Raw genomic sequence first — 14,072 nt, 5'->3', positions numbered from 1 at the left:
CTATCTATCTATCTATCTATCTATCTTTCTATCTATCTATCTATCTATCTACCTATCTACCTATCTCCCTACCTACCTACCTATCTACCTATCTGTCTACCTATCTCCCTACCTACCTACCTACCTACCTACCTACCTACCTACCTACCTATCTATCTATCTGTCTTTCTATCTGTCTATCTATCTATCTATCTATCTATCTATCTATCTATCTATCTTAGATATATATTTATCTACTTATTTTATTATGTATGCATGTATTTAGCTAGTTAGTTATTCAGTTAGTTAGTTATCGGTCCATCCATCCTATAATGAATTGATAGGTAAACTTTTTAAAGATCTTCTTTAATTACTTCTCTGGCTATCCTCCACTTACTTTACTTTTATCTCTCTCTCTTTCTCTTTCTCTCTCTCTCTCTCTCTCTCTCTCTCTCAGTTATTTATTTAGTTATTCATTCAATCATTTACTTATTTCTTCAGTCATCCATCGATCTATCTATCTATCTATCTATCTATCTATCTATCTATCTATCTATCTAATCTCTGTATCTGTCTATCTGCTCAGCCTGACAGATTTACTTATTGACTGTTTTTTTCATTTATTTTTATGCACTCTTTTATTCAGTCTTTCTTTGCTTATTTATCTGTATTTTTATGTATGTATTTTCTTACTTTATTATTCTTTATTTTTATAATTTACTTTTTAAAAAAAACACTTACTCTCTTTTAGATCGATTATTTCCTTCCTTCCTTCCTTCCTTCCTTCCTTCCTTCCTTCCTTCCTTCCTTCCTTTCCTCTCCTCTCCTGACTGTCCTGGAAACATAACTGGCTAAGAATATGCTGGCTGGCCTCCATCTTACTGAAATGGAATTTGATGTTGTGAATTTGATGTTGGAATTTGATTTGAAATGAAATTTGATGTTGGGTAGGCGCAGGTTTGGGCGCAATAGCTGATCAGATTCCCTAAAACTGTTCCAATAAAAAGCAATTCTCTCTCTCTCTCTCTCTCTCTCTCTCTCTCTCTCTCTCAGTTCAGAGATCTCTGGGACCATATACCAGCACATCTGGACTGACGGCAACATAGAAAAGAAGAAACATGGAAAGAAACATGTCCCTCCCTGCTGGACACACAGAGAGAGAGACCTCCTCCTGCTTTGGGTGGGTGACCCCCCCCCCCCCGAAGAGGTTGGAAGAACAGGATCTGAGAATGAATTTGTAGAATGGCTGCAGACAGCATTTTATGGAGAAGAGATTCCACATTTTGTGCTGTAGTTGTGAGGTAAAGAGGGGCCTGTGGACTGCGGTGGGGTGGGGTGTGGCTTCTCAGGTCCTGTCAGGGCAGGGAGGGGCTGAAGAGTGGGCGATAGACTCCAATCATATGTTAATGTCAGGGCCTGAAGTTCCTCAAAAGGGGTTGAATGGAGACCCTTGCTTATCTAAAAAATGTCTGACCTTGGGGAAAGGACTTCTGGAAAGCAGGCGGGGCGGGGGGGGGGGGGGGGGAGGACTCGGAAAGCTCCCTCTCCCTCTCGAAAGGGACTTTCGACATATCTTCATGATATCATCTTACTTTCATGATAGACTTTCACGATATCTTCTTACTCTTTTCCCAAGGATACCCTACCATTCTGATCATTCTGTACTGACTAACTCTTCCAATGTAAGTCAATGAAGAAATAAAGTAAGGAAACAAATAAAGAAAAAGTTCACTGTTGTTGATTGATTTTTGATTTCATAATGAAACTTTCTCTCTCTCTCTCTCTCTCTCTCTCTCTCTCTCTCACACACACACACACACACACACACACACACACACACAAACACTTGAGTGAAATTTTAAATTAATTTGTATTTAATTTAATTTAATTAAATACAGGCCTCTTTATCCCCAGCATTCAGGAGGCAGAGTTTGAGGCTGCCAGCCTGGTCTACAAGAACAAGTTCCAGGACATGTTCCAGATTCAGAGAAACCCTGTCAAAAGAAAAAAAAACCCCACAAAACAATAAATAGAATAAAAACGATAAATAGACACTATTTCCTACAACTTTATTCAGGGGACAGAGTGCACTCTGAAACTCATGTTTTCCAGGCAGGGCTATGTACCTAAAGGCTATGTCAGGCTGGAGAGATAGTTTATCGGTTCAGCAATGACTGCACTGTCTGCTCTTCCAGAGGACCCAGGTTCTATTCACATGGCAGCTCATAGCTGTCTGTAATCCTAGTTCCAAGGGGGGGAGAGAGAGAGAGAGAGAGAGAGAGAGAGAGAGAGAGAGAGAGATGCTTCATGTCGATATACGAACAAACTGAGAAACAAGGAAAGACGGTGCTGGTGGCTGGTTGGTGGGCTTTCAGTTCCCTGACAGCGATAAGCACATGATGGAGGAACCGCAAAGTTGTTCCACTATGTGGGTGTGATGAGAGATTGTGAGTGCGTGTCCTGTCGGAACAAAGCGAGTCCCGTAGTTCATAAAAATTACCCCAAAACTTCAGCAGAATTCATTTCGGTCTTCCTAAGTTTGCAAATGTGTGATGAACTTGTGAGACATCAAAATTCTCAGTCATAGATAACGAGGAGATAGAGTATGCCACACAACAAAAATCAGATTCCTTGATCTAGAGCCACAATGAACATGCCTTGGAAAAGGGGGACGAGGCCCACTTGAATCACAATGTCCATCGGAGCGAGAGAAGAGTGTGCAAAGGACACAAAAGGAGAGATCTTTGTGGTCCTTCCTTTCTTCCTTGGCTCGGGAAGTGACTGAAAGATGAGACTTTGTCCGAGCGGGTTCTGACTTGAGTCTCCCCCTCTGTGGGTATTAGTCGATCCTCCCTTCTTTCTAGAGTGTGTGTCTCTCAGACGTTACCTGCTTTCCAGGGCAAAGCTTTCTAAGCCTTATTCAGAGACCTCAGCCATGTGCTCTCAGAAGAAGCCTGGTAGTCTAGGGGTGGGTGCCAAACTCGCTTGCTTGATGCTTCAGACTCATGTCATTGAAGCATAGGACATAAAGATTCATCATAAAGATTCACAACACACACAAAGCCATCCTCACTTACTAACGGCCCAGGACACCCGGAGCGTTCTCAGCCAGGCTGTGTGTGGTGGTGGGGGCGTGCCTTTCATCCCAGCACTCGGGGAGGCAGAGGCAGGCAGATCTCTCTGAGTTCAAGGATGGCCTGGTTTACAGAGTGAGTTTTAGGATGGCCCAAGATACACAGAGAAACCCTTTCTTCAAAAACAAAACAAAACAACACAAAAAAAAGAAAAGAAAGGAAAAAGACAAAAGAAGAGGAAAAAAGAAAAAAACGGCAGTCTCTTCCCACTCTCTCACCCACTGTCTCTAAATAGTTCTCAGGTTGAACCCGGAGACCAGTGTGTCATTCATAACTGGAAAGCCAGAAACCTTAGGTTGATGCCTCAACCCTGCTAATGGCTGTGATAGAAAGCATGGTAAAATCAGGCTTTGGCGGAGCACGACTCACTCTCCCTTTTTCTATTATGACTGGTACACAACAAAAAGGAGTGGGGGGGGGCGATAAGCAGCGCTGGTATTGAAATCTCACTGACCCCTTTCGGCACTCAGCGTGAATGAAGAGCATCTCTAGCAAAAGGCTACATGCTTGTCAATTCCTGACTTTGTACAATCAACTACCGTGCATCTTTAGGGACGCAGACAAACATCCCAGAAAACCCCCAGTTCCTGAACCCTAGCCCTGGAAGGCTCAAGGCCATCACGTCCAGCAATCTCTCTAGTCCCTGCTAGTGGGGAACTAACTAACTCACTTTCTCTTCCCAGGACCACTGATTGCTCCATGGTTCCCTGTGAGATCTGGGGCCAGCTTTCTTCTTCCCTCACTCTGGCCTCCTCACGATCTCCGTTCTCTCTCCCAAGTAGACTCATCAGTCTAGACGACATGTCTAGAAGCGAGGAGTCTTACAGATATTGAAAGAGTGTGTCTTGAGGGCCGTTGGCGTTTCTAGGACACAAGTGACATCACAAGATTCTGAGAGCTCTCCGGGATACGGTAGAGTTTCCAGAGAAGGGACTGACGATGTCATCGGGCATGGGCCTTTACCTCCTTGCAACTATTTCTCCCTGAACTGACTGAGTGCAAGCTGAGGTTTGCTTTCCAAGAGTCTGTCTCGTGACACCACAGAGGAAGCCATTCAGTATCTCCTCTTTCCAAAACCAGAAATTTCTCTCTCTTTGGTTCATTAAAATTTTTTCACGACTCCCTCCACCCATGGGGAGTTGGCTGAACACTCATTCTTTTTTCAGAAATGGCCCTTGCTCTTATGAACAGATATTCATACTCAGCAATATGAGAAATAAAGCCTGCCAACAAATTATTCCAGGATGATATGGAGGATGAGGGTTGAGTCCTCTGAAGTGAACAAGCACTTAGGGAAGGCTAAACTGAAGGGAATTTGACTCTGAGTGGCAAGAGATGAATAGCTACCCCTCAGCCCCAGAACAGCTGTTGCAAATGCACGGAGGCAGACACATCAGGCCGAGGGACCAACTGGGCTCTCTGCATCTTCCCGCATTGTCAGAGCTGTGTGGAGGGGCCGTGTTCAGAGGGAAAGGGCATTTTCTAGAACAGCACACATTTTTTTTTTCTTTTTGATTTTCGAGACAGGGTTGCTCTGTAGCTTTTGGTGCCTGTCCTGGAACTAGCTCTTGGAGATCAGGCTGGCCTCAAACTCACAAGTGGAGTGCTGGGATTCAAGGTGTGAGCCACCACCGCCTGGCAATTTTTTTTAAAAAAAAAACTCAGACAAAACTTGACCCAAAACATCCTACAGGGTTGGAGGTCATTAAGTTAGTTAGTTAGTTAGTCTAATGCTGGTGGAGACTGTGTTGGGCTGAGATAAGGTGGATGGTGAATTATTTTTGAGAGGATTCCATGCTAGCTTCTCATTAAGTCTCATTCTAAAGCGGTCAACTTTAAAATGAAATCCTTACGATGCATTCTCTATTGTTAGGAACACACAGTGCATCATTCCTTGTTTTTGCCATCTGTAAAGGCACAGCAGTGGGACTGGAGAGATGGCTGAGAGGTCAGGAGCCCTGGCTGCTCTTCCAGAAAGAAAGAAAGAAAGAAAGAAAGAAAGAAAGAAAGAAAGAAGGAAAGAGATCTGGTGGCGCACTTTTCTGCTCTGTGGGCATGCATGGAAGTAGACTGTTGTATACGCAATAGATAGATAGATAGATAGATAGATAGATAGATAGATAGATAGATAGATAGATAGCACGGCAGCTCTGATGCCCCTGTCACTCTGGGGATGCAACACTTCTGAAGTAACTTTCCCCAGTCTACTTCATTATGCTGCAGTCTCATTTTTCATCAACATTTAGAACAACCGCTGTTTGGAGCAGAATTTTACAATTTTTAAAACACATTTTAAAACCTTAAAACCATGACGCTTATATTTCTGGCTTTCTTTTTTCCCTACAAGTGGTCATTTTACTTAAATGATGTAACAGGTGAAGATTCTTGTATAGATTTTAGTAGAAGAGTGTACCTGAGGTAGCTAGCTGCTAGGGAGTGAAGGAAGGAACAAGAACTCTTATCGACTGAGGCATGTCAGTCTCCCTTAGGGCCCAGTAAAGGGTCTTAGGCCAGAACATACATCTGTTTCCTGAGTTAAAGCTTTAGCTGTTGTTTGTCTGAGAGTGCCAGGCTCTGCGGTGCAGCTGAGCCTTTTTCTTACTGGGCAGGGATGGTCCACACCTGATTCCAAGGGTATTGCTTATTCCGTGTAGCCTGTGGTGGGAAAAAATGGGAGGAACTGGGATGACTTCCCTTTGGTCGTCGTTGTAAACAACAGCAGCATCTAGATTCACCCTTTGACTTTCAAAGCAAGAGGGTTTATTGGCTGTGTCTCTGGGGGTCAGAGCAGTAGGATTTCGGGTGACAGAACCAAGGAAGAAGCCATACTCGAAAGCCAAATCATACTCCGGATGTGACTCCACTGACACTAGCATGTGGCTAACTGATTTAGGAGGTTTCACTCCTCTGGAAGGTGGTAAGTAGTGCCATCCCTGGGCATGTGAGCTTGGGCCATAGAGGAAAGCTGGCTGAGCAGAACAGTAAGCGACATGCCGTCCTCTCTCTGTGGTTTCAAACCCTGCCCTGGGGATTTTGCATTGGCTTTCCTTGATCACGGATTCTCAGACAGACCTTAACCCCCGAAACAGAATTGGGGATGGGGGAGACAACCTACCTACCTACCTACTTTAACGAGGGAAGTATTTGGCTCAATGCATGAGATCATCTGTTAAGGTTTCTGTTGCCCAACTTGTCTCATGCTGGGAGAGCTTCCCTCATGACCTGTTTCAAACTTGGTAGTACTGAGCAAGTCTGAACTGCATTTGCCTACAGAGAATCCCAGGCACTGCCATCGTGTAGTCAGTTGACAATATAGACTATTTGTACTGAACGAGTAGGTAGGTAACTGCCACACTATTTCATTAGGTGCAAAGGAACACACACAGCAGCAACCTCTTTAAGGTCCAAGGACTACTGCAAAGTTACATCTAATGACTAAGAACGAAAGTGCTACATCACTCGCAATTCCCCTGCCTTTCTGCGTGAACGTCACAAAATACTCCCCCAGGGTGGACAGACAGACAGAATTGACCGAAACGAGGGATCTATTTACAGGATAGCCAATATCTTCAAATTTGGAGCACACGCAAAGATTTCTTATCACAGACCTTCCACGAGTCATGTAACAACTTCCGGGTGTTGGAGAGGTTTTGCGAATTGTTATGACAGGTGAATTCTGTGAATTGTTTCATTTTTTATTTATGTATTCACTCATTCATTCATCCATCCATTCATCCATTTAGCTGTCTGTCTGTCTATCTATCTATCTATCTATCTATCTATCTATCTATCTATCTATCTATCTATCTATCTATCTAATTAGTTATTCTGTATATATGTCTGCAGGCCAGAAGAGATCACCAGATCAAACTCAGAAGCTCTGGACATACTCTTAACCTCTGAGCCATCTCTCCGGCCCCAGTTCCTTACTTTTTCAAGAAGTCTACTTGTTTTCTCATCTCTTTATTTCCCCTTCTGTGCGTGACATGTACAGATGGGGCCGGGAGACAAGGGGGCTAGTGTGGTGAGAGGAAGGTGCCCGCTGGTCATCCAGTGGTAAATAAGGCTGGGAATAGCTGACTATTAATTCATTAGAATACGATTAAAACTGTTCCAGTAGAAAGCAATTGCTTTCTTTTCTCTTTGCCCAGAGATCAGACTGACTGCAACTTGGAAAGAAGTCGACCCTGCTGGACAGCCACCTCCTGACTCCTGCTTTGGGTGGGTGACCCAAAGAGGTTGTAAAGACAAGATCTGAGAATGAATTCATCGAATGGCTGCCAGCAGCAGCATTTTATTGAGAAGAGATTCCACATTTTATGCTGTTTAGTTACTTAGATGAAGAGGGGCTTGTGACTGGCATGGGGTGTGGCTTCTCAAGTCAGGTCAGGTCGGGTCAGGGAAGGGCTGAGGAGTGAGTGTAGCCACAGTGTTGGCCTTGACAATAGCCGCCAGTCATATGTTAATGTCAGAACCTGAGAGTTCCTCAAAAGAGAATGCCTGACCTTGGGAAAAGGACTTGTGGGAAGCAGGCACTTGAGAAACTGTGGCTTCATAGTTTACCAGAGAGCTCCCTCCTGAAAGGGAAAGTCATGATGGATATCTTTTCGCAAGGATCATTCTGGACTGACTGTCAATAAATAAATAAACTATGAACAAACAAACAATAAATAAAAAGTTCACTGTTGTTGATTGACTTTTGATTTCATAATGAAACTTTCTCTCTCTCTCTCTCTCTCTCTCACACACACACACACACACACACACACACACACAAAACAAGCTATACATTAAAAGGAAGCACAACACCTTTACTCAGGGGGCAAAGTGAACTCTGTGAACTCTGAAGGTCATGTTTTCCAGGCAGGACTATGTAGACTCTCCATGTTGGGCTGCAGAGATAGTTTCCCAGTTAAACACTGACTGCTCTTCCAGAGGACCTGGGTTCAATTCCCGGTATCCACATCCACATGTCCACATGGCAGCTCACAGCTGTCTGTAATCCCAGTTCCAGGGACCTGAGAGCCATGATCAAAACACAAATGCACATAAGATAAAAATAAATATTTTTTTAAATAAAGAGAGAGAGAGAGAGAGAGAGAGAGAGAGAGAGAGAGAGAGAGAATATATAAACAAACCGAGAAACAAGGAAAGATGGTGCAGGCTGGCTGGTGGGCTTTCAGTTCCCTGACAACAATAAGCACATGATGGAGGAACCACAAAGTTGTTACACTATGTGTGTGTGATGAGAGATTGTGAGTGTGTGTCCTATCAGAACAAAGTGAGTCCCATAGTTGATGAAAATTACTCCCAAGTTTTCAAATGTGTGATCAACGTGTGACAGGTTGGGCTAGAGATGCTGAGAACTGGGGTTCACCCAGGGGAGCCCTCAATGCAAGAGCAGACACTCGCTCCCATGAAGAGTGAGGGATGGATTATTCCTGCACTCAAGTTTAAGGAAGGATGAAGGGCTTTCCTTAAACTCACAGATATGAAAACCACTCACAGATATGAAATCCACTCACAGAAATTGCAGTCTCAGCCGGGCTGTGGTGTGTGGTGGTGGGGGCATGCCTTTCATCCCAGCACTCAGGGAGGCAGAGGCAGACAGATCTCTGTGAGTTCAAGGATAGCATGATTTACAGAGTGAGTTTTAGGACAGCCCAAGATACACAGAGAAACCCTTTCTTGAAAAACAAAACAAAACAACACATAAAAGAAAAGAAAGGAAAAAGAGAAAAGAAGAAGAAGCAAGAAAAAATTGCAATCTCGTCCCACTCTCTCATCCATTGGCTCTAAAGAGCTCTCAGACTGGACTGAAGACCAGGGTGTCATTCATAACTGGGATGCCAGAAACCTTAGGTTGATGCTTCAACCCTGCTAATAATGGCTGTGATAGAAAGCATGGTAAAACAAGGCTTGGGCGGAGCACAACTCCCCGTTTCCTATTATGACTGGTACACAACAAAAAGGAGTTCAGGGGGGGGGGGCGATGTGCAGTGCCGGTATTGAAATCTCACTGATCCCTTCCACACTCAGTGTGAAGAGCATCTCCAGCAAAAGGCTACATGCTTGTCAATTCCTGACTTTGTCCAATCAACTACTGTGCATCTTTGATGTGCGTTGGCCCTTTAGGGACGCAGAGAAACATCCCAGAAAACCCCCAGTTCCTGAACCCTAGCCCTGGAAGGCTCAAGACCACCACATCCAGCAATCTCTCTAGTCCCTGCTAGTGGGGAACTAACTCATTTTGTCTTCCCAGGACCACTGATTTCTCCATGGTTCCCTGTGAGATCTGGGGCCAGCTTTCTTCTTCCCTCACTCTGGCCTCCTCACGATCTCCGTTCTCTCTCCCAAGTAAACTCATCAGTCTAGACGACATGTCTAGAAGCGAGGAGTCTTACAGATATTGAAAGAGTGTGTCTTGAGGGCCGTTGGCGTTTCTAGGACACAAGTGACATCACAAGATTCTGAGAGCTCTCCGGGATACGGTAGAATTTCCAGAGAAGGGACTGACGATGTCATCAGGCATGGGCTTTTACCTCCTTGCAACTCTTTCTCCCTGAACTGACTGAGTGCAAGCTGAGGTTTGCTTTCCAGGAGTCTGTCCCGTGACACAGAGGAAGCCATTCAGTATCTCCTCTTTCCGAAACCAGAAATTTCTCTCTCTCTGCTTCATGAAAATCTTTTCACGACTCCCTCCACCCATGGGGAGTTAGTTGAACGCACACTTTTTTCATGAATGGACCTTCTTCTCCTGAACGGATATTCATACTCAGTCATCTGAAAAATTAGGCCAGGATGATACGGAGGATGAGGGCTGAGTCCTCTGAAGTGAACAAGCACCTAGGGAAGGCTAAACTGAAGGGAATTTGACTCTGAGTGGCAAGAGATGAATAGCTACCCCTCAGCCCCAGAACAGCTGTTGCAAATGCACGGAGGCAGACATATCAGGCCGAGGGACCAACTGGGCTCTCTGCATCTTCCCGCAGCGTCAGAGCTGTGTGGAGGGGCCGTGTTCAGAGGGAAAGGGCATTTTCTAGAACAGCACACATTTTTTTTTTTGATTTTCGAGACAGGGTTGCTCTGTAGCTTTTGGTGCCTGTCCTGGAACTAGCTCTTGGAGATCAGACTGGCCTCAAACTCACAAGTGGAGTGCTGGGATTCAAGGTGTGAGCCACCACCGCCTGGCAATTTTTTTTTTTAAAAAAAACTCAGACAAAACTTGACCCAAAACATCCTACAGGGTTGGAGGTCATTAAGTTAGTTAGTCTAATGCTGGTGGAGACTGTGTTGGGCTGAGATAAGGTGGATGGTGAATTATTTTTGAGAGGATTCCGTGCTAGCTTCTCATTAAGTCTCATTCTAAAGCGGTCAACTTTAAAATGAAATCCTTACGATGCATTCTCTATTGTTAGGAACACACAGTGCATCATTCCTTGTTTTTGCCATCTGTAAAGGCACAGCAGTGGGACTGGAGAGATGGCTGCGAGGTCAGGAGCCCTGGCTGCTCTTCCAGAAAGGAAGAAAGAAAGAAAGAAAGAAAGAAAGAAAGAAAGAAAGAAAGAAAGAGATCTGGTGCCCTTTTCTGCTCTGTGGGCATGCATGGAAGCAGACTGTTGTATACGCAATAAATAGATAGATAGATAGATAGATAGATAGATAGATAGATAGATAGATAGAACGGCAACTCTGATGCCCCTGTCACTCTGGGGATGCAACAACTTCTGAAGTAACTTTCCCCAGTCTGCTTCATTATGATGCAGTCTCATTTTTAATCAACATTTAGAACAACCGCTGATTGGAGCAGAATATTACATTTTTTAAAACACATTTTATAACCTTAAAACCATGACGCTTATATTTCTGGCTTTCTTTTTCCCTACAGTGGTAATTTTACTTAAATGATGTAACAGGTGAAGATTCTTGTATAGATTTTAGTAGAAGAGTGTACCTGAGGTAGCTAGCTGCTAGGGAATGAAGGAAGGAACAAGAACTCTTATCGACTGAGGCATATCAGTCTCCCTTAGGGCCCAGCAAAGGGTCTTAGGCCATAACATACATCTGTTTCTTGAGTTAAAGATTTAGCTTTAAATCTTTTTAAAAGATTTTTTTAGTTAAAGATCGGCGGTGCAGCTGAGCCTTTTTCTTACTGGGCCGGGATGGTCCACACCTGCTTCCAAGAGTATTGCTTATTCCGTGTAGCCTGTGGTGGGAAAAAACGGGAGGAACTGGGATGGCATCCCTTTGGTCTTCATTGTAAACAACAGCAGCATCTAGATTCACCCTCTGGCTTTCAAAGCAAGAGGGTTTATTGGCTATGTCTCTGGGGGTCAGAGAAGCAGGATTTCAGGCGACAGAACCAAGGAAGAAGCCATACTCGAAAGCCAAATCATACTCCGGATGTGACTCCACTGACACTAGCATGTGGCTAACTGATTTAGGAGGTTTCACTCCTCTGGAAGGTGGTAAGTAGTGCCATCCCTGGGCATGTGAGCTTGGGCCATAGAGGAAAGCTGGCTGAGCAGAACAGTAAGCGACATGCCGTCCTCTCTCTGTGGTTTCAAACCCTGCCCTGGGGATTTTGCATTGGCTTTCCTTGATCACGGATTCTCAGACAGACCTTAACCCCCGAAACAGAATTGGGGATGGGGGAGACAACCTACCTACCTACCTACTTTAACGAGGGAAGTATTTGGCTCAATGCATGAGATCATCTGTTAAGGTTTCTGTTGCCCAACTTGTCTCATGCTGGGAGAGCTTCCCTCATGACCTGTTTCAAACTTGGTAGTACTGAGCAAGTCTGAACTGCATTTGCCTACAGAGAATCCCAGGCACTGCCATCGTGTAGTCAGTTGACAATATAGACTATTTGTACTGAACGAGTAGGTAGGTAACTGCCACACTATTTCATTAGGTGCAAAGGAACACACACAGCAGCAACCTCTTTAAGGTCCAAGGACTACTGCAAAGTCACATCTAATGACTAAGAACGAAAGTGCTACATCACTCGCAATTCCCCTGCCTTTCTGCGTGAACGTCACAAAATACTCCCCCAGGGTGGACAGACAGACAGAATTGACCGAAACGAGGGATCTATTTACAGGATAGCCAATATCTTCAAATTTGGGGCACACACAAAGATTTCTTATCACAGACCTTCCACGAGTCATGTAACAACTTCCGGGTGTTGGAGAGGTTTTGTGAATTGTTATGACAGGTGAATTCTGTGAATTGTTTCATTTTTTATTTATGTATTCACTCATTCATTCATCCATCCATTCATCCATTTAGCTGTCTGTCTGTCTGTCTGTCTGTCTGTCTGTCTGTCTATCTATCTATCTATTTAGTTATTCTGTATATATGTCTGCAGGCCAGAAGAGATCACCAGATCAAACTCAGAAGCTCTTAACCTCTGAGCCATCTCTCCAGCCCCAGTTCCTTACTTTTTCAAGAAATCTACTTGTTTGCTCATCTATTTATTTCCCCTTCTGTGCGTGACATGTACAGATGGGGCCGGGAGACAAGGGAGCTAGTGTGGTGAGAGGAAGGCGCCCGCTGGTCATCCAATGGTAAATAAGGCTGGGAATAGCTGACTATTAATTCATTAGAATACGATTAAAACTGTTCCAGTAGAAAGCAATTGCTTTCTTTTCTCTTTGCCCAGAGATCAGACTGACTGCAACTTGGAAAGAAGTCGACCCTGCTGGACAGAGACCTCCTGACTCCTGCTTTGGGTGGGTGACCTGAAGAGGTTGTAAGGACAAGATCTGAGAATGAATTCATCTTATGGCTGCCAGCAGCATTTTATTGAGAAGAGATTCCACATTTTATGCTGTTTAGTTACTTAGATGAAGAGAGGGAGGCCTGTGAACTGGCATGGGGTGTGGCTTCTCAGGTCAGGTCAGGGAGGGGCTGAGGAGTAAGTGTAGCCACAGCGTTGGCCTTGACAATAGCCGCCAGTCATATGTTAATGTCAGAACCTGAGAGTTCCTCAAAAGAGAATGCCTGACCTTGGGAAAAGGACTTGTGGGAAGCAGGCACTAGAAACTGTGGCTTCATAGTTTACCAGAGAGCTCCCTCCTGAAAGGGAAAGTCATGATGGATATCTTTTCGCAAGGATCATTCTGGACTGACTGTCAATAAATAAATAAACTATGAACAAACAAACAATAAATAAAAAGTTCACTGTTGTTGATTGACTTTTGATTTCATAATGAAACTTTCTCTCTCTCTCTCTCTCTTTCTCTCTCTCTCTCTCACACACACACACACACACACACACAAACACACACACACACAAAACAAACTATACATTAAAAGAAAGCACAACACCTTTACTCAGGGGGCAAAGTGAACTCTGTGAACTCTGAAGGTCATGTTTTCCAGGCAGGACTATGTAGAGAGATGCTCCATGTCGGGCTGCAGAGATAGTTTCCTGGTTAAACACTGACTGCTCTTCCAGAGGACCTGGGTTCAATTCCCAGTATCCACATCCACATGGCAGCTCACAGCTGTCTGTAATCCCAGTTCCAGGGACCTGAGAGCCATGATCAAAACACAAATGCACATAAGATAAAAATAAATATTTTTTTAAATAAACAGAGAGAGAGAGAATATATAAACAAACCGAGAAACAAGGAAAGATGGTGCAGGCTGGCTGGTGGGCTTTCAGTTCCCTGACAGCAATAAGCACATGATGGAGGAACCACAAAGTTGTTACACTATGTGTGTGTGATGAGAGATTGTGAGTGTGTGTCCTGTCAGAACAAAGTGAGTCCCATAGTTGATGAAAATTACTCCAAAGTTTTCAAATGTGTGATCAACGTGTGACAGGTTGGGCTAGAGATGCTGAAAACTGGGGTTCACCCAGGGGAGCCCTCAATGCAAGAGCAGACACTCACTCCCATGAAGAGTGAGAGATGGATTATTCCTGCACTCAAGTTTAAGGAAGGATGA

The 14,072-nt window shown here is 44.3% G+C and overlaps 2 long non-coding RNA genes across 2 annotated transcripts in view; both read left to right on the top strand.

Moving 5' to 3' along the window:
• Window positions 1-2,027, top strand: part of LOC148117166 (uncharacterized) — a 16,336-nt gene extending 14,309 nt beyond the window's left edge. Inside the window, exons 2-3 of the long non-coding RNA XR_015737120.1 lie at window positions 1,033-1,280; window positions 1,894-2,027. This is a non-coding gene — a long non-coding RNA (uncharacterized LOC148117166). The remainder of the gene's footprint in view (window positions 1-1,032; window positions 1,281-1,893) is intronic.
• LOC148117165 (uncharacterized) overlaps window positions 1-7,800 on the top strand; it is a 1,027,820-nt gene extending 1,020,020 nt beyond the window's left edge. Inside the window, exon 2 of the long non-coding RNA XR_015737123.1 lies at window positions 7,265-7,800. This is a non-coding gene — a long non-coding RNA (uncharacterized LOC148117165). The remainder of the gene's footprint in view (window positions 1-7,264) is intronic.
• The last annotated feature ends 6,272 nt before the right edge of the window (window positions 7,801-14,072 follow it).

This window comes from Myodes glareolus, unplaced genomic scaffold (assembly GCF_982192425.1).
Source record: "Myodes glareolus unplaced genomic scaffold, mMyoGla1.1 HAP1_SCAFFOLD_40, whole genome shotgun sequence".
NCBI lineage: Eukaryota > Metazoa > Chordata > Mammalia > Rodentia > Cricetidae > Myodes > Myodes glareolus.
Note: the sequence above shows the minus strand (reverse complement) of the source record. Positions and strands in the feature narration are given on the sequence as shown.